At 43.4% G+C, this 24,890-nt stretch overlaps 1 non-coding gene across 1 annotated transcript; it reads left to right on the top strand.

The window, feature by feature from the left end:
* The first annotated feature begins 9,044 nt into the window (after positions 1 to 9,044).
* On the top strand, positions 9,045 to 9,117 carry Trnaa-cgc (transfer RNA alanine (anticodon CGC)). Its single transcript has one exon. It is a non-coding gene; the product is annotated as a tRNA-Ala (tRNA).
* Positions 9,118 to 24,890: the final 15,773 nt, after the last annotated feature.

Below are 24,890 nucleotides of genomic sequence, written 5' to 3'. Positions count from 1 at the left end.
CATCCTGGACCTGATTCATGGTGCAAGTACCAGAATGCCCAGTACTCAAACACTTCATACAGCCATAAACATTCCATCTCATCAGCAGTCATGGATATCATAAAACGTATTTACAAAGACCTGTCAAATCCTGAGTTACTGAAGAAGTGTCTGCAAGGTCAGACTCAACATCCCTGTGAGTCGTTCAGTACTCTTATATGGACTCGCTTACCAAAAAATGTTGTTGTTAGAATGAAGACACTGAAGTGTTTGCTCAGTGATGCTGCTATTTCTTTTAATGATGGGAACATTGGTGGGGCGAACGTGCTACAGCATATGGGAATTAACCCTGGAGCAGGGTGCATCTGAGAACTTGAACGGATGGACAAGGTTCAGTTGACAATTCATAAAGCAGAATATGCAGCACAGTTGGCCACTAAGGAGTCCAGAAAGAAGAAAAGAAGGAAAAAGATCAGGAGGATGATAAACGGTAAGGTGCAGAGTGCTTCTTCTGAGTGACTACAAATAAAAAATTAAGCAGATATTAAGTGAGTTACAGTCTTTTGAAACTTTAGAAGCCTTTCCTGAAAATTTACATTTTGTGTTGCATTTTTCCGTAAATCTCAGAAGCCACTTCGAATAGAGTACTCAAATTTTCAGGGAGTAATAACATAGATATCCTAAGTCTACTGAACTAAACGAAGAACATAATGTTATCTATAATTACAATTATTTAGGATAACGTACAGAAAAGGATACAGAATTTTAACCGTGTGGTTAAAAAAGTGTATTTCCCAAAGCAGTGGCTGAAATGCAGGTATTGTAGTTCAGTAAACTCAGAACATACAGTTTAATATCCTGTAAAAGTTTCTTGTCAATGGCTACAGTGGTTCCTGAAATACAGGGAAGCCAAGTCACTAAATTTAACATTGTCGGGGTAGGGCGTTCCAACTTCCCTTAAGCGCAACGTCAGAACTGCATCTGTGGTGGAGTATTCTAACATCAATAAAAAGGCTATGCCCCATATGACAGAAAGTGTAACTAGTCTTTCCATGTGCCGACGCCTATGATTGCAATTTTAGTCTTCATCGACTTGATAGCTCCTAGCGATACACTCAATCACAGTACACTGATAAAGGAAATGATACTTACGGCTTCAAGTAATTCTTTGAAGAATTTTGTGAAAAAAGAATAATAAAATCAGAGTGAGTCATTCAAAGAATTGGATGTCACCTGGCAAATGCGTTTAGTAAGATGAGTGATAATTACAGAAACACGTCGAGATAATTTAGTTAAAACTCAACTCCGTGTATCTCGTTTTGAACACCGCCAGCCACATTGTAATCTGTGTCTCATTGGAACTAGTACGCTTGGATGTTACTAAATATAAGAGGCAATCAAAAAGCCGGCCGCGGTGGTCTAGCGGTTCTGGCGCTGCAGTCCGGAACCGCGGGACTGCTACGGTCGCAGGTTCGAATCCTGCCTCGGGCATGGGTGTGTGTGATGTTCTTAGGTTAGTTAGGTTTAAGTAGTTCTAAGTTCTAGGGGACTTATGACCTAAGATGTTGAGTCCCATAGTGCTCAGAGCCATTTGATTCGGCAATCAAAAAGATTCGTTCGAAGGCCGTACAGTCCAGAACAGGTATGCCAATCGGAAAAAGATCGCTGTGAGCATTGAGGCAAACACCTAACCGACGCAGAAGGTTGCACCTCATTTGGACAGACGCAGTCTCTTGCTGCGTGAAGAAGATCGTAACTGGTTTTTTTTTTATTTTATTTTTTTTTTAGACGGAAGCGAGCAGTCATGGACTGTGCGGCTGGTCCCGGCGGAGGTTCGAGTCCTCCCTCGGGCATGGGTGTGTGTGTTTGTCCTTAGAATAATTTAGAGGTTAAGTGGTGCGTAAGCTTAGGGACTGATGACCTTAGCAGTTAAGTCCCATAAGATTTCACATAATTTCAAAATTTGAACGGAAGCGTGATAATCGCATGGGGAAGAGATCAAGAGTGTGGGGCTGGTGCTCAAGTCTCCCGCACTTGAGTTGGCGCACTTGAGTTACAACATTTGGGACATAGTACCGTGTGTTATGAGCCAACAGCACCTCCGTGCGCGCCATTCCACATCAGTACTTTCCGACGGACGTGCTATGCCATACACATCCTTCATTTAGCGATAACAGATGTCTACCGGTGTTTGTCCATTGCGAGCCAAGAAAAGAATAACAGCACGTTGCTCCAGTTTCGACGAATTTGGTAATGACGTCGCCATAGTTCACGGTTGCGCATTTGCTGCACGCACGTCGGAAAGACACGAATGTCACACAATTACCCTGTCTACATGTCAATACTTACATATCCGCATCGGAGTTGCGCTACATTGCTGACAGGCTGCAGCAATGCCCTCAAACGGAAACTTTTTATCGCTACTTAAAGAAATGTTGAAATACACTCCTGGAAATTGAAATAAGAACACCGTGAATTCATTGTCCCAGGAAGGGGAAACTTTATTGACACATTCCTGGGGTCAGATACATCACATGATCACACTGACAGAACCACAGGCACATAGACACAGGCAACAGAGCATGCACAATGTCGGCACTAGTACAGTGTATATCCACCTTTCGCAGCAATGCAGGCTGCTATTCTCCCGTGGAGACGATCGTAGAGATGCTGGATGTAGTCCTGTGGAACGGCTTGCCATGCCATTTCCACCTGGCGCCTCAGTTGGACCAGCGTTCGTGCTGGACGTGCAGACCGCGTGACACGACGCTTCATCCAGTCCCAGACATGCTCAATGGGGGACAGATCCGGAGATCTTGCTGGCCAGGGTAGTTGACTTACACCTTCTAGAGCACGTTGGGTGGCACGGGATACATGCGGACGTGCATTGTCCTGTTGGAACAGCAAGTTCCCTTGCCGGTCTAGGAATGGTAGAACGATGGGTTCGATGACGGTTTGGATGTACCGTGCACTATTCAGTGTCACCTCGACGATCACCAGTGGTGTACGGCCAGTGTAAGAGATCGCTCCCCACACCATGGTGCCGGGTGTTGGCCCTGTGTGCCTCGGTCGTATGCAGTCCTCATTGTGGCGCTCACCTGCACGGCGCCAAACACGCATACGACCATCATTGGCACCAAGGCAGAAGCGACTCTCATCGCTGAAGACGACACGTCTCCATTCGTCCCTCCATTCACGCCTGTCGCGACACCACTGGAGGCGGGCTGCACGATGTTGGGGCGTGAGCGGAAGACGGCCTAACGGTGTGCGGGACCGTAGCCCAGCTTCATGGAGACTGTTGCGAATGGTCCTCGCCGATACTCCAGGAGCAACAGTGTCCCTAATTTGCTGGGAAGTGGCGGTGCGGTCCCCTACGGCACTGCGTAGGGTCCTACGGTCTTGGCGTGCATCCGTGCGTCGCTGCCGTCCGGTCCCAGGTCGACGGGCACGTGCATCTTCCGCCGACCACTGGCGACAACATCGATGTACTGTGGAGACGTCACGCCCCACGTGTTGAGCAATTCGGTGGTACGTCCACGCGGCCTCCCGCATGCCCACTATACGCCCTCGCTCAAAGTCCGTCAACTGCACATTCGGTTCACGTCCACGCTGTCGCGGCATGCTACCAGTGTTAAAGACTGCGATGGAGCTCCGTATGCCACGGCAAACTGGCTGACACTGACGGCGGCGGTGCACAAATGCTGCGCATCTAGCGCCATTCGACGGCCAACACCGCGGTTCCTGGTGTGTCCGCTGTGCCGTGCGTGTGATCATTGCTTGTACAGCCCTCTCGCAGTGTCCGGAGCAAGTATGGTGGGTCTGACACACCGGTGTCAATGTGTTCCTTTTTTCCATTTCCAGGAGTGTATGTGTGAAATCTTATGGGACTTAACTGCTAAGGTCATCAGTCCCTAAGCTTACACAGTACTTAACCTAAATTATCCTACGGACAAACACACACACCCATGCCCGAGGGAGGACTCGAACCTCCGCTGGAAACAGCCGCACAGTTCATGACTGCAGTGCCCCAGACCGCTCGGCTAATCTCGTGCGGCTTTATCGCTCCTTATTTACAGGGTGTATCATAATTAATGGCGTAAACGCATACAGTTCAAAAAATACGATACTAGAAACAAAAAAGGCTCCGTAAACATAGGGTCGAAAATGCACACCTTGAGACCTACGAGCAATTTTCATCTTCGATAATGTGAAACAAATCTCTTCTAATGCAAGCTCTTTGCTTTCTATATTTTGGGAAGTGGCAGTATGGACCAAAACAAGGAAAAAGTGTCCAGTAAACATGTGCTCTAAAATGCATACGTTAAGAGGTATGAGCACTTTTTCATTTTCGCTACTTTGGAACATAACTCTTCAAATGAACAAATGCTTATAGCTTTTGAGGTATGCATTTTAGAGCACATGTTTACTGGACATTTCTTCTTAGTTTGGTCCATACTGCCACTTCCCAAAATATGGAAAACAAAGAGCTTGCAGTAGAATAGATTTGTTTCACAGTATCGAAGATGAATAATTGCTCGTAGCTCTTAAGGAATGCATTTGCGACCCTTATGTCTAAGCAGACTTTTTTGCTTCTAGTATTTTGTACTTTCATCTGTATCCGCATACGCCATTAATTATGACACGCCCTGTATAGGTATCACACATGATAGTAGCTTGACTTGCAAGCAGCATGTCATACCACAAGGCAGAGCGTGAGAGCCAGAAAAAAAAACGTCTTGAGGCAGACAGTCGGTACTACGTGGGGCTCAGCCACGCAGTTAAAGAACAACGGGAGTTCTTTTGAACATAGCTGCTAAGGTTCAGTGACCCTGTCAGAATTATATTACAACAAATAAGCCCACGGTCACAAATATTAAGTCAAAATTGACCAAGTTTCGACGCTACTATGAGCGTAGTCTTCAGAATTAAACTAACTGTTCCAAAACATATTAGGTATATAATACCTTAATAAAATTAAAGTTTGTACTGACTGGAAAGAGATGCAGTACTTACAAGTCACATTTTAAAAAAAGATCTAAGCCGGAAAGGCAACGTCGTGAAAAGTTTTAAATAAGATGGCGAGCCGCTAAGGACTGCTCGCACTTGAGTGAACAACCCTTGTTCACTCAAGTACGAGCAGCTCCTAGCGGCTCGCCATCTTATTTAAAACTTTTCACGACGTCCCTTTTTTTAAAATGTGACTTATAAGTACTGCATCTCTTTCCAGTCAGTACAAACTTTAATTTTATTAATGTATTATATACCTAATATATTTTGGAACAGTTAGTTTAATTCTGAAGACGACGCTCATAGTAGCGTCGAAACCTGGTCAATTTTGACTTAATATTTGTGACCGAGGTCTTATTTGTTCTAATATAACAACGGGATTATCAGTCTGCTATTCCGTGGTAGAAAACGCCTACTCCATCTGGTACGAGTGTAAACGCCAGAGGAGTCGGTAAGGTTGTGAATGAGACGTGAAGACCTAATGCTCGGGCCTGCACCTCTTGCAAACTTACTCATGTATCAGCTGGCAGCCATTGGTTGCCCAGACATCCGCCGTGTGTTTGCTGCTAGAGTGGGAGGAACAGTCCTCGCCACCAAGCCTGTCCATCCGTTCCATCATCAAGAACTAACTGTCAACAGACCAAAGCCCACGAAAACTACATGAAAATCAGCAACATCTTGCAAACGACTGCATCCAATGCCACAATGGATGCGCGAAGCATACAACCATTACCACCGTCATACCTTAGCATAAGATCTTGCTGAAAACCCAAGGAAATTCTGGTCTTACGTAATATGGGTAAGTGTGTCGAAGACTTCCATCCAGTCATTCACTGATCAGTCTCGCCTGGCAACGGAAGACAGCAAAACGAAAGCTGAAATTTTAAATTTATCTTAGAGAAATCTTTCACGTAGGAGGATCGTACCAACATACCGACGTTTGAGTCTCGTACAGATTCCCGTATGGAGGACATAGTGATAGACATCCCTGGGGTTGTGAAGCAGCTGAATGGGTCGAAAATATATAAATCGCCAGGTCCTGATGGGATTCCAATTCGGTTTTACAGAGAGTACTCTACTGCATTGCCTCCTTACTTAGCTTGCATTTATAGCGAATCTCTTGCCCAACGTAAAGTCCCGAGAGACTGGAAAAAAAGCGCAGGTGACGCCTATATATAAGAAGGGTAGAAGGAGGGATCCTCAAAATTACAGACCAATATCCTTAACATCGGTTTGTTGCAAGGATTCTCGAACATATTCTCAGTTCGAATATAATGAATTTTTTAGAGAGAGAAGTTGCTGTCCATGCACCAGCACGGCTTTAGAAAGCATCGCTCCTGCGAAACGCAACTCGTCCTTTTTTCACATGATATCTTGCGAACCATAGATGAAGGGTATCAGACGGATGCCATATCCCTTGACTTTTGGAAAGCGTTTGACTCGGTGCCCCACTGCAGACTCCTAACTAAGGTACGAGCATATGGGATTGGTTCCCAAATATGTGAGTGGCTCGAAGACTTCTTAAGTAATAGAACCCAGTACGTTGTCCTCGATGGTGAGTGTTCATCGGAGGTGAGGGTATCATATGGAGTGCCCGAGGGAAATGTGCTAGGTCCGCTGTTGTTTTCTATCTACATAAATGATCTTTTGGATAGGGTGGATAGCAATGTGCGGCTGTTTGCTGATGATGCTGTGGTGTACGGGAAGGTGTCGTCGTTGAGTGACTGTAGGAGGATACAAGATGACTTGGACAGGATTTGTGATTGGCGTAAAGAATGGCATCTAACTCTAAATATAGATAAATGTAAATTAATGCAGATGAATAGGAAAAAGAATCCCATAATATTTGAATACTCCATTAGTAGTGTAGCGCTTGACACAGTCACGTCGATTAAATATTTGGGCGTAACATTGCAGAGCGATATGAAGTGGGACAAGCACGTAATGGCAGTTGTGGGGAAGGCGGATAGTCGTCTTCGGTTCATTGGTAGAATTTTGTGAAGATGTGGTTCATCTGTAAAGGAGACCGCTTATAAAACACTAATACGACCTATTCTTGGGTACTGCCCGAGCGTTTGGGATCCCTATCAGGTCGGATTGAGGGAGGAAATAGAAGCAATTCAGAGGCGGGCTGCTAGATTTGTTACTGGTAGGTTTGATCATCACGCGAGTGTTACGGAAATGCTTCTCAAACTTGGGTGGGAATCTGGAGGAAAGGAGGCGTTCTTTTCGTGAATCGCTACTGAGGAAATTTAGAGAACCAGCATTTGAGGCTGAAGTACAATTTTACTGCCGCCAGCTTATATTACGCGGTAAGACCACAAAGATAAGATAAGAGAGATTAGGGCTCGTACAGAGGCGTATAGGCAGTCATTTTTCCATCGTTCTGTTTCGGAGTGGAACAGGGAGAGGAGACGCTAGTTGTGGTACGAGGTACCCTCCTCCATGCACCGTATGGTGGATTTCGGAGTATGTATGTAGATGTAGATTAATGGAAATGTGAAAATTACAAACTGTAAACGATCGTCATTTGCCTCAAGAATCCCTCCCGGACACAAAGGGAAGTGAACCACATGGCGGACTCTCACCCAGCTAACCTCTCGACGCGAAAAATCTAGATTTAATCAAAAAAATTTGATATTCCCAGTGGTCATCAGCCACCAAGTGCAACTTCAAGGAAGTGGAAATGTCTACCATTTACTACGCTGCTGGCTCTGTTCCGCATCGTGAACTGAGGAAGATGTGTCGTCTCGAAGAATCAGGTGTACTGCCGCATCTTCCCAACACTATACTTAGACGTCGTAACTCGTCATCTTGATCAGGTGTTTCCTGAGACTGGTCGCTTTCCTTCTTTTTATTGAAACTTTCATTTTCCACCATGAAGGAGTAAGGAGTGGAGGAGGCTGTTTGAAATTTGCAAAGTGCTCTTTCCAGCCGACTGGTGTACAAGTACAACATAATTACTTATTTGTTTGTATAAAATGCATTTTAACGTCAGCTGTTTATTAGTTCCATTTTCACCTTCCTGTTTAATAACCAACTTCATCCAGGACAACTCATGGTAAAAGTAAGCTGGTGGTTAAAATGTGTTTCATAAAATGCTTTACGGCTTTTCTTTCTTTATTCTTTTTTTTCTCTTTTTTTTTGCACGAGTAGAATTAGTTATGCTTTACAAAATGTACTGTTACTTGTTTTTCAATAAAAATAAAATAAAATTTAAAATTAAGTTTGTTTGACATTTTGTACGAGAAGAAATTAAATTATAAAATCATACCCAACGAAGTTCTTACATTCATATTCATAAAGGTATCATATTAAGTTACACGTTTGAATCGAATAAAACACTTCCAAAAATTAAGCGAATTTAAATGGGGCAACTTAACTGGATGGAGTCAGTTTGTTTAAAAGAATAAATAGAATTACGTTCTGGATGGAGAATGAGAGCATTAGATATTGTTGCCATATTATGAGTGCAGCGGCTAGAAAACAAAGCTTTACGCCTTCCACGACATCTTCCGAAGCGAGAACGGAGCACCAGAGGAGTGCATGAAATGCTGGCATATCGTTTCTACGCGAGAGATTTAAACAGACTGCTCGCTATTTTTACGTACTGGCGCAGCAATCAGAGAACAGGTACATCGTCAGCCTGGGCAACCAGGCCACTGGCGTCCGAATACTCGCTGGCCGACCATGCTACTTGAGCAGTAACTCTGTAGGATGTAGCAAGAGCAGTTGCACAAAATTGGATGACAACAAGAGGAGACATCAAATAAACGCGAGGTCTAAGTTTCTCAACCCAGATTATATGTAGGCTAGGCATTAAGAATGCTCAGACTACGCGAAGCAAGGTCCAGAGGCCTACATGGGTCAAGACAGTCAGTCAGTCCTGCTTCCTCGCACGTTGCGCTGTTTTCTGGTGGTGGTGGTGGTGGTAAGTTCTGATGGGACCAAATTGCTGAGGTCATCGGATCCTAGGCTCACACACTACTAAATCTAACTACCTTGCGCTGAGGACACATATGCCCGAGGGAGGACTCAAAATCCAACGGGAGGGACCGAGCGAGGTGGCGCAGTGGTTAGCGCACTGGACTCGCATTCGGGAGGACGACGGTTCAATCCCGTCTCCGGCCATCCTCATTTAGGTTTTCCGTGATTTCCCTAAATCGCTTCAGGCAAATGCCGGGATGGTTCCTTTGAAAGGGCACGGCCGATTTCCTTCCCCATCCTTCCCTCACCCGAGCTTGAGCTCCGTCTCTAATGACCTCGTTGTCGACGGGACGTTAAACACTAATCTCCTCCTCCTCCAACGGGAGGGGTCGCTCGAACCGTGGCTAGGCGCCTGAGACCGCGCGGCTACCCCGCGCTGCGCTGTCTTCTGTAATGCCGGCCGTTCCATGGGGTTCCGAATTACGTCAGCGCGTGTTCCTAGCACTATGGTGGCGCTGTACACGTCCCTTTCCTGTGTTCACGACCTCGGCGACTTTCTCATGGCCGTGTCATCCTCGTTGTGTTCTGAATTCGGTAATTGCCTTCAATGTGCGCTGCCTGTGACATCAGAGTGTTGCTGGAGTTGCATATTGTGTCCGCGCTCCATGTGGCGATAGCCGCCTTCTGGTGTTCCATATTGCGCCTGTTGCGAGGTTGTGCTGCGCCTGACGTTTCAGGTGTATGATATTGCTCCCTATCCAGTCCGTGACCGCTGTGGGTGTCTCTCGAATAGGTAGTTGTCTCTTCGTTCTCTATATGACGTCTGATTGTGTTAATTACGTTCCTGGTAATCTGAGAAAAGGTAACTTTTCCCCGGTGTTTCTGCAGTAAATACAAAGCAGGGTTTCGTGCTGTACTGGGCTGGTATCCTACTTTCCGACTGATCGGGTTCTGCTCCTCATTGATGACACTATCCCAGAATGTAGAACTTCGAGCCAGAATCCTGGTTTTCGAGAGGCAGACAAACTATCTACCGGGAAATAGGATACTAGCTGAGCACGGAGTGGAATCCAGCTTTGGAACTAATACAGTAACACAGCGAAAAGTTCCCGTCAGACGACCACGTTCGAAGAAACAGGATCGGGCTTCAAGCAGAGCAGCAGGTGGAAACTACCTCCTCGGGAGACAGCCACAGCGGTCATGGAGCAGACATACACTGGACAACCAAAACATTGTGACCACTGATCTCTCCGACGTTGTACGCCGGCTGGGCACGTGACGCGATAAGAGACGTATGCCAGCGGAGCAGACACGAACAGAGGAAGTCCCTGACGAAGATGTTGGCGGAAAATGGGGAAATCGATTGAGGTAAGGGGCTGTGACAAAGGGTAGTTGATTACTACGCAGAGCCTGTGAACGAATATCTCGAGAACGCCGAAGCTGTTCACTTGTTACTGTCTTGCACTCCTGCGGAAAGAGGTGGAAGGACAGTGAAGCTACCACAAGGCGCTAAACTGTTGGACGTCTACGAGTCTTCACAGAACCTGGAGCTCAGAAGCTTGTGTGTTCTGTAAAGGAGGATAGATGGCGATCTGTGGCATCTCTGCAGAAAGAAAGTGTTTCGGACCTCACCGTTCATCATAAGTTGTTGAACATGGAGCTCCACTGCAGACCACCTCTACACGTTCGCACGTTGGCCCAACGACATCGTCAGTTACGATAGCAGAGAGCATGAGACTATCGGCTTTCGACTGACGATTAATAGAAACGTATCGACTCTTTTGATGAATCATGTTTTTGCTACGCTAGTAGTGATGAAGAGTAGGCTGAAGTTCAAGACATTAGTCAGGAAGATCAATACGCAAAGAAGTGGGATACGGAAGTACTAAGGAATGACGAGATACGTTTGAAGTTCTCTAACGCTATAGATACAGCAACAAGGAATAGCGCAGTAAACAAAATGGCTCTGAGCACTATGGGACTTAACTTCTCAGGTTATCAGTCCCCTAGAACTTAGAACTACTTAAACCTAACTAACCTAAGGACATCACACACATCCATGCCCGAGGCAGGATTCGAACCTGCGACCGTAGCGGTCGCACAGTTCCAGACTGTAGCGCCTAGAACCGCTCGGCCACACCAACCGGCTGAATAGCGCAGTAGGCAGTACAGTTGAAGAGGAATGGACATCTCTAAAAAGGCCATCACAGAAGTTGGGAAGGAAAACATAGGTACAAAGAAGGTAGCTGCGAAGAAACCATGGGTAACAGAAGAAATACTTCAGTTGATTGATGAAAGGAGGAAGTACAAACATGTTCCGGGAAAATCAGGAATACAGAAATACAAGTCGTTGAGGAATGAAATAAGTAGGAAGTGCAGAGAAGCTAAGACGAAATGGCTGCAGAAACAATCTGAAGACATCGAAAAAGATATGATTGTCGGAAGGGCAGACTCAGCATACAGGAAAGTCAAAACAACCTTTGGTTACATTAAAAGCAACGGTGGTAACATTAAGAGTGCAACGGGAATTCACTGTTAAATGTAGAAGAGACAGCAGATAGGTGGAAAGAATACATTGGAAGCCTCTATGAGGGTGAAGATTTGTCTGATGTGATAGAAGAAGAAACAAGAGTCGATTTAGAAGAGATAGGGGATCCAGTATTAGAATTGGAATTTAAAAGAGCTTTGGAGGACTTACGGTCAAATAAGGCAGAAGGGATAGATAACATTCCATCAGAATTTCTAACATCATTGGTGAAAGTGGCAAAAAACGACTATTCACTTTGGTCTGTAGAATATATGAGTCTGGCGATATACCATCTGACTTTCGGAAAAGCATCATCCACACAATTCCGAAGACGGCAAGAGCTGACAAGTGCGAGAATTATCGCACAATCAGCTTAACAGCTCACGCATCGAAGCTGCTTACGAGAATAATATACAGAAGAATGGAAAAGAAAATTGAGAATGCGCTAGGTGACGATCAGTTTGGTTTAGGAAAAGTAAAGGGACGAGAGAGGCAATTCTGACGTTACGGCTAATAATGGAAGCAAGGCTAAAGAAAAATCAAGACACTTTCATAGGATTTGTCGACCTGGAAAAAGCGTTCGACAATATAAAATGGTGCAAGCTGTTCGAGATTCTGAAAAAAGTTGGTGTAAGCTATAGGGAGAGACGGGTCATATACAATATGTACAACAACCAAGAGGGAAGAATAAGAGTGGACGATCAAGAACGAAGTGCTCGTATTAAGAAGGGCGTAAGACAAGGCTGTAGCCTTTCGCCCCTACTCTTCAATCTGTACATCGAGGAAGCAATGATGGAAATAAAAGAAAGATTCAGGAGTGGAATTAAAATACAAGGTGAAAGGATATCAATGATACGATTCGCTGATGACATTGCTATCGTGAGTGAAAGTGAAGAAGAATTAAATGATCTGCTGAACTGAATGAACAGTTTGAGAGTAAATCGGAGAAAGACGTAGGTAATGAGAAGTAGTAGAAATAAGAACAGCGAGAAACTTAACATCAGGACTGATAGTCACGAAGTCAATGAAGTTAAGGAATTCTGATACCTAGGCAGTAAAATAACCAATGACGGACGGAGCAAGGAGGGCATCAAAAGCAGACTCGCTATGGCAAAAAAGGCATTTCTGGCCAAGAGAAGTCTACTAATATCAAATACCGGCCTTAATTTGAGGAAGAAATTTCTGAGGATGTACGTCTGGAGTACAGCATTGTACGATAGTGAAACATGGACTGTGGGAAAACCGGAACAGAAGAGAATCGATGCATTTGAGATGTGGTGCTATAGACGAATGTTGAAAATTAAGTGGACTGATAAGGTAAGGAATGAGGAGGTTCTACGCAGAATCGGAGAGGAAAGGAATATGTGGAAAACACTGATAGGGAGAAAATGGTTCAAATGGCTCTGAGCACTATGGGACTTAACATTTGTGGTCATCAGTTCCCTAGAACTTAGAACTACTTAAACCTAACTAACCTAAGGACACCACACACATCCATGCCCGAGGCAGGATTCGAACCTGCGACCGTAGCGGTCACGTGGTTCCAGACTGAAGCGCCTTTAACCGTACGGCCACACCGGCCGGCTGATAGGGAGAAGGGACAGGATGATAGGACATCTGCTAAGACATGAGGGAATGACTTCCATGGTACTAGAGGGAGCTGTAGAAGGCAAAAACTGGCTGAATACGTCAAACAAATAATTGAGGACGTAGGTTGCAAGTGCTACTCGGAGATGAAGAGGTTAGCACAGGAAAGGAATTCGTGGCGGGCCGCATCAAACCAGTCAGTAGACTGATGACCAAAACAAACAAAAAAAGTCCCTAGTCATCCTTGGGGCGAACGGGAAATCGAAAAGTGTAGCGCGCTACGGACGCAGCCTGGAGGAAGCAATATTTTGCTGTGGTAGACACCCTGCTGTTCTTGCGTGGGACCTGTGGTAGTAAACGAAGACACGCTGACAGCTGCGGACCACCTGCATCTCTTCATGCTTAATGTCTTCCCTGCCGGCGATGTCATTTTTCAGCAGTATACTTGTTCGTGTCTCTGTGCCAGAACCGTGTTACAGTGGTTTGAGAGCTGTGTAATGAACTCACATTGATGTCTCAGCTACCAAATTCGTGTGATGTAAATCCTATGCAACCCACCTTCGTCGCTTTCGGGCGCCATCCCCACGTACGCAAATCAGCGGGCACGCAGGTGTGAATGCGGAAGCCGGACAACAAACACCTGACGAAGACGCAGAGTTACGACGTCGAAGTATTGTGTTGTGAAGACATGGACCGCCGACAGTACACACGATTCTACTTGATGACTACGAATTGCTGGGTAAGTATATACATAAATTATAGTGAGGAAGATCTGCTTCCGGAAAGTCTCAACGCAGATCAGCCGCGCAGGGTACCCGCGCAGTCTTGGGGGTCTTGCCACGGTTCCTCCCGTCGGATTTACGAGTTCTCCCTCGGACATGGGTGTGTGTGTTGTCCTTAGCGTAAGTTAGTTTAAGTAGATTAAGTAGTGTGTAAGATTATGTACCGATGACCTCAGCAGTTTGATCCCATAATACCTTACCACAAAACGCAGATCAAGTTACCCTCAATAGCTCACACATGCTGTAACCCTTCCACGTATAACCTTGGTTATACTTAATAAATCTTACTTGTTTCATGTATCCTACAACTTCCTGTTTATGTTTCTAGGGGTTGTTGCTGGACAGGAGTAAAAAGAGGTGGAAAATACAGGCCAGTCTCTAAAAGCAAAGATAAAAACTGCAACCAAATATTGTTCACACCGTTATTTATTGAGAACAAAGACATTAGGTTTCGAATCCCAAATTCGTCGTCAAATTGCTGTTCTCGTGTATAGTTTCATATACATTATACTGGACATTAGGTCTTTCTCTAGATCCAAAAACGGGCAGTATGTCGTGTCCGACACAATATTAGCAAAATTATCAAATGGAAACGCCGTTTGACGATGGATTTTTATGATAATGATGATATTGATCGTTTGGCATTGCCCTGGAGAGCCCATCTGGGGCTGTTCCGCCTAATAGTGCATGTCCTTTTATTTGACGCCACTTCTGCGACTTACGTGTCGATGATAATGAGATGATGATGATGACAGCACAACAGAAATCCCCGAGCAGATAAAATATTCATCTTGGCCAGGAATCCAGCCCAGGACCCCTGATTAGACTTAGCAACTTTAACCACTATATATATTAAAAAAATTTATGTTTCATGATATAAATACAGTCATTGCTTCATGAAACTTCTACAGGTATAAGTAAAAGTAGGGCCACAAAAGATCTACCACAAATTTATGATTAAGCATTTAAGACACAGACAACATATCTGGTTGGTGACTGAGCTGATACTTATTTATTATTAATGTATATCTTTATTTAAATAGCCGGTTCTAGACGCTTCAGTCGGGAACCGCGCGACTGCTACGGTCGCAGGTTCGAATCCTGCCACGGGCATGGATGTGTGTGATGTCCTTAGGTTAATTAGGGTTAAGTAGTTCTAAGTTCTAGGGGACTGATGACCTCCAATGTTAAGTCCCATAGTGCTCAGAGCCATTTGAACCATTTTTATTTAACCTGGCCCGATTAGGACCATCAGTCATCAGTCCCTGTCTTACATCGGACCAGGTTTTCACACGTACAGTACCTCCTTTATATTATACTTGCCTAAGAGAAAAGATAAAATAATTGAGAACAAAGGGCAATTCTTTCGACGATCACCGGTTTCAGTCAGCAATGACCATCTTCAGATATACAATATAAAAAATATTCTAACAGTAGTTAGTGCATCAAAACAATACAGTATTTCATACCACGATGTATCCTCATACAAACGGGGAATGTGCAGAAAAAGCGATTTTGTACGCAACACATACTCTGATTTGTTTGACAACATACTGCAATAACCACTTAATGCCTCGCTTGTTTATATCTAGCCTTGTTGCTGATTTAATTCGAGAACAGTATGCATCTGCCTTACTTCCGTATATTCGTCGCTCTAATCCTGTAACTGATTATATCCTAACTATTCACGAATTGTATGGCCGAACTATATAATCTTATGTGCTGACTGATAGTATGTTGTGTCAACCTTTTCTGTGGAAAAAACATCACGATGTACGAAAAGCTCTCTAGCGGTTAATTTTTTACAATCGCTGCGAGCCTACGTAACATCCTGGCGGCCGGGCCAACAGAGGGCGCTGATCATTGATCTGTCTTTTGTTCCATATAGGTATTTTGTCATACAGGCATTTTATTTTCGTAGGACAAAACCACTGTGATCAATTTTTGTGAGTGAAAGTCTTTCTATCCGTTTCTTTTTTAGTTGAAGAGGGAACAGATTTTGTGTTTTTGTAGAGCGTGAAGACAGGCTGATCCCTTCCTGCTCACTATAATTACGTGTTCAGTCTTGGAGTAACAACAAATGAAAATATCAATCAGAGTCTTTGCTGATGGAGAGAAGTCGATATTTGCCCCATTTGCCGTTAAAGATGGCAGATATTCCTGATATTTCGGGCGAATGAACCTGGAATGACCATACAAATGGGATGACTTTAACTCCAGATCCTACGTCCATTTTCATAGTTCACACAGGTCAGTATTGAGATTCTTGTTAGCTGTCCTTAGGTTTATTGGTTTTGCACAAAGATCCAACTGGAGGTCATCAGCATTCGTGTGGTTTTTGTAGTAGAACAAACCTGATGTCACATTAATTACGTACAATGAAAAGGTTATACGAGTAATTCAAAACCCTGGAAGTCGTCTGATACTGCCTGCCTCGATTGTGACTTTATGGTGCGTGACTCATCGAATTACTGGCGATGAGTCAGATATGAGTGAAACCACAGCATTGTGCGTTGTGAGAAATTTATGCTACGAAGTTAGGCAGGTACTATGTCGAAGTCGGCCATGTCGAACCACATGATATTTGCCTCTTGTACATCCATGGCAAGCTTCAGATCGAAATGGCTCTAAGCACTATTGGACTTAACATCTGAGGTCATCGGACTTAGAACTACTTAAACCTAACTAACCTAAGGACATCACACACATGCATGCACGAGGCAGGATTCGAACCTGAGACCGCAGCAGCAGCGCGATTCTGGACTGAAGAGCCTACGACCACTCGGCCACAGCGGCCGGCGGCTTCATATAAACTTGTACTTTTATTAAAACAGATTTTCTAGTAGGGTGTTCGTAGTCATACAGGGTGATACGAAAAGGTTCGGCCAAACTTTAAGGAAACATTCCTCACACACAAATAAAGAAAAGATGTTATGTGGACATGTGTCCGGAAACGCTTAATTTCCATGTTAGAGCTCATTTTAGTTTCGTCAGTATGCACTATACTTCCTCGATTCCCCGCCAGTTGGCCCAATTGAAGGAAGGTAATGTTGACTTCGGTGCTTGTGTTGACATGTGACTCATTGCTCTACAGTACTAGCGTCAAGCACATCAGTACGTAGCATCAACAGGTTAGTGTTCATCACGAACGTGGTTTTGCAGTCAGTGCAATGTTTACAAATGCGGAGTTGGCAGATGCGCATTTGATGTATGGATTAGCACGGGGCAATAGCCGTGGCGCGGTACGTTTGTATCGAGACAGATTTCCAGAACGAAGGTGTCCCGACAGGAAGAGTTTCGAAGCAATTTATCGGAGTCTTAGGGAGCACGGAACATTCCAGCCTATGACTCGCGACTGGGGAAGACCTAGAACGACGAGGACACCTGCAATGGACGGGGCAATTCTTCGTGCAGTTGACGATAACCCTAATGTCAGCGTCAGAGAAGTTGCTGCTGTACAAGGTAACGTTGACCACGTCACTGTATGGAGAGTGCTACGGGATAACCAGTTGTTTCCGTAGCATGTACAGCATGTGCAGGCACTATCAGCAGCTGACTGGCCTCCACGGATACACGTCTGCGAATGGTTCATCCAACAATGTGTCAATCCTCATTTCAGTGCAAATGTTCTCTTTAAGGATGAGGCTTCATTCCAACGTGATCAAACTCTAAATTTTCACAATCAACTTGTGTGGGCTGACGAGAACCCGCACGCAATTGTGCAATCACGTCATCAACACAGATTTTCTGTGAACGTTTGGGCAGGCATTGTTGGTGATGTCTTCATTGGGCCCCATGTTCTTCCACCTACGCTCAATGGAGCACGTTATCATGATTTCATACGGGATACTCTACCTGTGCTGCTAGAACATGTGCCTTTAAACGGACGAAACAACATGTGGTTCATGCTCGATGGAGCTCCTGCACATTTCAGTCGAAGTGTTCGTACGCTTCTCAACAACAGATTCGGTGACCGATGGATTGGTAAAGGCGGACCAATTGCATGGCCTCCACGCTCTCCTGATCTCAACTCTCTTGACTTTCATTTATGGGGGCATTTGAAAGCTCTTGTATACGCAACCCCTGTACGAAATGTAGAGACTCTTCGTGCTCATATTGTGGGCGGCTGTGACACAATACGCCATTCTCCAGGGCTGCATCAGCGCATCAGGGATTCCATGCGACGGACGGTGGATGCATGTATCCTCGCTAACGGAGGACATTTTGAACATTTCCTGTAACAAAGTGTTTTTGTCACGCTGGTACATTCTGTTGCTGTGTGTTTCCTTTCCATGATTAATGTGATTTGAAGAGAGGTAATAAAATGAGCTCTAACATGGAAAGTAAGCGTTTCCGTACACATGTCCACATAACATATTTTCTTTCTTTGTGTGTGAGGAACGTTTCCTGAAAGTTTGGCCGTACATTTTTGTAACACCCTGTATACTTGATCAGTTGATCTTGGGCTACATATTCTAAGACCTTGGACAGTGAAGGCAGAAGATTTTGTGGCATCATCCTTTTTAGGTAGTGACCTAACTAGTCCTTGTTTCCGGGCCTCAGGCAAACTTTTGGTTAAGGAGTGGTTCAAGATTTCTCTTATAGTGGGCAGTATTGGGTCAACAATACTCTTTATCATTTGGACTGTGATGAAATCGTGCCTCGCAGATACTGATACGAATACATGGTCGCTTTTTGTCGGTATTTCTAGTAACACACTTTAGATAGAACTTTTCGTGGCTTCATAAATAAGTTAAAAAACTGATGGCATATACCTGAATGGTTCATGCTGTTACCTGTAAGTACATGTAAGTACTGTAGCACCCTTAGTTTGTGCACTATTACCCAAAATAGGAAAAAAAGATGAATTTGGTAGTCAGAAACGACACAACAAATTGTACTGCCACTCAGTCACGAATGAACTCTCCCGATGCATTTCCGTACATTTACACTGACTATTGAATTTGTTACATTACATAATAATGTATGCTTGTAATTCAATATCCACTCGCATTCCATTCCTGTCAGCGCGTAAGACAAACCCATTGGAACATCGTCCATATAATATTTTTCGTTTCTTTTGTTTTTTAATCTATTGAAACAGTTATTTACATTTCAGCATAAGCGTACCGCTGTCATTACGTACAACGTTTACGGACGTAAGATATCCATACAAAAAGTACCATAAATCCTTTATCAAACATTTGAGCCTCACACAACATATATATTTGACCACTAAGCAGGAACTGATACCGTAAACTGTCCTTTATAATCTGAGCACTTCTCTGATCTCTTCGAACTGTACATTACAGTGACCTGCGTATGTCACTGATATCGTGCTCACAGAACCAAGATTATGCTTAAACTTTACGGTGCTACTGATGTTCCTTACTCTTCGCTCAATTATGTCGTCAATTACTGGCTTCTGCGATCCCAGGTTCTCTACCACAAATTTTTCAGTGGAGCACCCTCTAGGTCATGTTAAATTTAAGTACGCTCTTACGGAAACACCCTGTGCACCAGTACACTTCATTAGGGGAGAGTTGCCTAAATTGTACCAGTAAGGTTTCATTTGTTGTAGCCGGAACAATTAGTTACGTAATTGTCTAAACGGTACCAGTCTCACCTACTGGATCCTCTTCCTGCTATCCGATTTAAAGAAAGGAAATTCTGACAAAAATAAACACATCGCATTTAATTTACTAAACATTTGTAACTGATACAAATTAGGAATCTGATTTCCTAATTTGTACCAGCAGGTCTATAGACCTTCACAGATTACGTCCCAGAGCTTGAAAATATATACTTGCCTAAGCTTAATCCTTTGAATACTAGTGATTTCTGCCTGATATCACCATTTCATTAATTTATTTAAGCAAGCGTGCCTTTAGCGTAAAACCACTGCTGGTGTTTTCAAGACGAAGACATCTACTGCTGGACTGAGGTACCCTTGCGAATGTAGTGAATCGTAACAGTCACTTACAACGTTGAAAGCAATAGCGCGGATATTCTGCTACGTGATTATAGGGCATCGTGATATGTGTGTTTTTTTATTGTGTCAATCTTGAAGAGATGACTGACAATGAAAGTAAGTATATCTACAGTTATTGTAATGTAAATTTAAGTTTGTATTACTGCTTTTCTGAGCAGCTTCGAAATGAAACCGTTGGAGCAGTATGAGGTTTTGATACAAAATTCACTACGCCTTAGGTAAACTTTTCCTTGTTGTTTAGGACTGTGATTTGTTATAGCCATTATGCGGGATTGTGTGCATGAAAAATGCAAATTTACTTTCGAATGTATCACGTGACATGATGGGTGGTTGAAAACTATGTCCTAGTGGTTCCAAAGTGAGACTAAACTCCTGAAAATAATTGACTGGTTACGTTTGACTAATTTCTTCTTGTATTTTTTGGTTACTATGACAGTAAAGATAAATTTTATGAAGAGTTTTGAAATTAAATTTCAAAGTGAAACTACTGCCTTAAAGCAGTTCATGGTTTAATTTTTGTCGATTTCGTCTGGTACTGCATAATAAAGGTTAATTTTGTGAAAAATTTTAAAATTTAATTTTTTGAAAAATTTTAAAATTATTTTTGTTTTCGTATTGTTCAGAGTCGAAGGGCTAAGGAAATGTTCCATATTTTACGTCCTAGACCACCAGTATCAAGCACTGCAATATAAATTTTTCAATCATTTCTTCACGCTTACACCTGTTGAACGAATCCACATTTTGCGTTTCATGCATAGTATCAAGTCATCCATTTATTCTCCCTTGCTGAATTTTCGCTACCATTTCTCAGTCTTACAAATGAGTTTATGTGGTGGTTATCACGCACTCTCTAAAATACTGTGTTGTCAGACATGGAGCTTTAGCTCAGTTTTTGCGTGAGGTGCTCGTAATATTACGGGCTCCTTGTTTCGGCCTTGATGTTTTGCTTGGAACTTTCATCATTTCCCTCGAAGTTCACGATATTTTTTGGATAGATTCCTTCAGACCCTTTTCGTTTATCATAATTTCCAATGAAATTAAATTATGGCCCAATCCGCCTCGTTCTATATCGGGTGCAAGTTTTCTTCCTTCTGTTATACTTGTATCGAACATATTTTCATATGTAAGAATATGATCTTCCAATTCGTTTTGAAGACAGTTGAATAACACTTTACAGGAGTTACCAATGTTTTTAATTTAATTTGCATTTTTGTTTTAATTTTCAAAAAAAAGTGTGTGAAATCTTATGGGACTTAAGTGCTAAGGTCATCAGTCCCTAAGCTTACATACTACTTAACGTAAATTAGCCTAAGGACAAACACACACACACCCATTCCCGAGGGAGGACACGAACCTCCGCCGGGGCCTGCCGCACAGTCCATGACTGCAGCGCCTAGACCGCTTTTAATTTTCAGCATTAGTCTTAATTCTTACCTCAGACACGCTGTACTGTATATGCACGCACATTCATTTAGTCCATGATCATCACTTAGATATACTATTACACCTAAATACAAGTCAGCTGTGTTCCACTTTCATTAACCGCTTTCTGTTGCCATACTGTAATACAAAATAATTATTTAATTAATGACTTAGGCTAAAGAAATTCCATCATATCTTTTCTAAACATTATGTTGCAACAATAATCCTAAATGCATTCTTTATAGCTCACTATATGAACAAGTTTCTTAAAATATACCGGTACAATATTGGAAACTGATAGTGGTACATTATTGGCAACCTCGGTATTATCTCTTTGTATGTTTCCCACAAAGGAACCACAACCAATACAGATACTTGACTGCCTGAAAACTAAAGTTATTTCATGTATATTCACCCATAAATAAAACATCATGTGGCTAATTTCATTAGTAATTCTGATGTATCACTCACACAGAGAAAGGGAAAAGAGTGATGACAATTAACAAAAGTTGTCTGAGCAAAGAAAGGAACGATAACAACAAAATTACAATTTCATCGCCTTACAGGTATGACGACGTGACAGTCTGAGGAAGTAACAGAATTAGGATCTCCAAAGACAGATGTTCTGATATGGAAAATATTCTGAGTCCGAGAAACAGCAGCACTCGAGCAGAAATTTCTATCTGCGCCAGGCGAACAGCGATGAAGGCGGCTCCTAAGACGATGGGGTGAATGGCACCCGCCCGGAAGTTAGGAGAATCTCTCGTAGTCGGAAGCGCTGGCCTGTGTAGCTCTGGTGCCGACCCTTATAGCGGCGGGTGATGGAATACTCGCAGCACATGTGTGGCGGACGCGAATAGGTCCCTTGGAAGTGGCGGCCTCTGCTAGCGCTCGTACCGCCGCCTCGTATCCGTCTATTACGACGACGGGGCGAGTGGGCGAAGCTGAGATGTGCAGGGGCAAAGTAGGCTGCACGCATGCCCGATGTGCGCGAAGGGTTGCCGATCGCTTCTGCAATGACCGCTGGTGTAGCAAATTCCCTACCACACGTAAACGAAAGGCTACCTCAAAGAAATACATGAAATACATAATTCACGTTGACGTCACAAAGTATTGGCTTATTCAGGAGGTACGAATATTGTAGCAGTGAGACAATTTATGAAGCTCTACAATACAGGCAACTCTCCTTAACTGCGACATTGTGCAGTTTGTAGTAACGAAGTAAGTTCTTTTGCACGTAGAAAAATTTTTACCTGCTCTGTTGTAATTTGGTACCAAATTCGAGATAGAGGTGTTGCTGTGACCCAAAACTGTACGATTTTTTATACAAACAAACCATCTCCTAGTTATGCACTCTCAATTGTATGAAACCTATCTGCCATGTCACTAACTGCTTATGAAATAAGGAAAGTGTTCACGTCAGGACAAGCGGTCTTCGTAACATTCAAAATACTGGTCTCGTTCGCTGGAATAATGTGGTGAAATTTCCGTATGCAATTTCAGAGTCTGCACAGCTAACCTAAATCAGTCAAAGGAAAAGTCGTGGTGGTTAGTAGGAGTTAGTAATAGTATACAGCTTTCAACCGTTCCTTTGCAAATTCGGTTGTAATATCAGTGTTTGCGTTTTGCCTCTAGCAGTTTCACTGTAGTTGGGACGTTAAAAACTAATTCATTTTTCTTCTAGGTTCCACGGTAAAAATTTAACTATCGATATTACGTATCTGAATTTAGCCATAACGTCATCTAAATGGCGGGCAAAGTCACCAACGTACACTACAAGTGCCTGTAAAATACGCGACATGACAAAAATTTGGTTATTTTCGTTACATCACGTTTTCTGACTTCGCGAAAAATTTGGAAATGTTATGGTAAGGACTACGGGACGAAACTGTTGAAGTCATCGGTCCGTAGGCTTACGCACTACTAAAGCTAACTTACACTAACGGCAACACACGCACACCCATTCTCGAGGGAGGACTCGAACCTCCGACGGGAAAGCCGCGCGAGCCGTGGCATGACGCCCCAGACCACACGGCTATCCCGCGCTGCTGAATTCACGAAATCACAACGAAACTGTCACCTCCAACCCTTACGTAGACCTCGGATTACGCTGTATATCAGCCCTTTTACCATAGTCTGCATACCAAAAAATATAGAAGTAATGTTTGTATTGTCTGTTAGACATCTATGTTTGCGCAAATATGACGTCACACTGCGCAATATCTGTACGTAATGGGTCAAATCCAATGTCCGATGTAGAAGTAATCAACTTACCCATTCAATGAATACCCTGTTCTTCACGTTGTAGGTAAATGGACATCTATATCCGCTTAGCCTACATACTACGCAAACGAGCATACGGTGCCTACGGAGACTACCTTCTATTACTTTTGGTGGTTCATTTTCTTGTCTCACTCGCAAACGGAGCGAGAGGAAAACTGCTATTTATTTGCTTCCGTACGAGCCCTAATTTCTCTCGTCGTGCCTTGGACGCAATTACATACATTGGTGGCACTAATAGCGTTCTACAGTCTGTCACAAACGCGGGATGTCGAAACGTTCTCACCAGTATTCCCATCAGAGTCGTTTCCCGCAAAACTCCCGTGTTTATAAAACCTCCCGGTAACTAGTCTAGCATCACGCCTGTGAATTGATTCGAAGTCTTCCTTCAATCCACCCAGGTGTCGATCCCAAATACTCGAGCAGCACTGGAGAATATGTCGCGCACTGTTACATACACAGTCTCTTTCACGGATGAGCTACACTTTCCTGGAACTCTCCCAATAAACCTAAGTCGACCACTCTCTTTTGCTACTACCGACGTCATGTGCATATCGCCCTCCAACATTTACGTCTAGATATTTAATCCACCTTACCGTGTCAAGAAAAATAACAAGATTGTACTTCCTATTTATTACTATATTATCCTGCCACAAGCCACTCAACGACGTCTCTGTACACAAAGCGTCATTAGCAAACAGCCGCCAACTGCTGATCACTGTGATTCAAATGGCTCTGAGCACTATGGGACTTAACATCTGAGGTCATCAGTCCCCTAGAACTTACAACGACTTAAACCTAACTAACCTAAGAACATCACACACATTCATGCCCGAAACAGGACTCGAACCTGCGGCCATAGCAGTCGCGCGGTTCCGGACTGAAGCGCCTAGAACCGCTCGGCCACAACTGATGGCAATTCTCACTGTGTCCGTCATATCAATTGAGTATATGAAGAAAATGAGCGGTGCCTGGAGCACTTCAGACGACATCTTTGTCCAGAACAACATACTGGGTTCTCCTACTTAAAACCTCGTCGAACCACTCACACATCTGATAACCTATTCAGTTTTTTTATATGGAAGTAGCTGATACCAGGATTACTCCCGAAACTGGTATAGGTGAACATTCACTGAAAGAATTTCATTTGATTTTGTATAAGATGCATTATATTTCAGGCTAAATGGTATAAAAAGAAATTAATTGGTTAGCACTGAGCACGTACAGTTAAAATTATCCTTTTTTAAAAATATTTGAAATTACTAAATTTCTGGCATACTTAAAACTCATATTACTATTGCACAATCTAACGCTCATTATTAAATTTATTTCTGAATTCATTTGTAAAACAATGCTATGTCTTGATGATGATTCTTCTTTTGTCAAG

This window comes from Schistocerca cancellata, chromosome 10, assembly GCF_023864275.1.
Source record: "Schistocerca cancellata isolate TAMUIC-IGC-003103 chromosome 10, iqSchCanc2.1, whole genome shotgun sequence".
Lineage (NCBI taxonomy): Eukaryota > Metazoa > Arthropoda > Insecta > Orthoptera > Acrididae > Schistocerca > Schistocerca cancellata.
The sequence above is the reverse complement of the archived record's forward strand: the minus strand, read 5'-3'. Positions and strand labels throughout refer to the sequence as shown.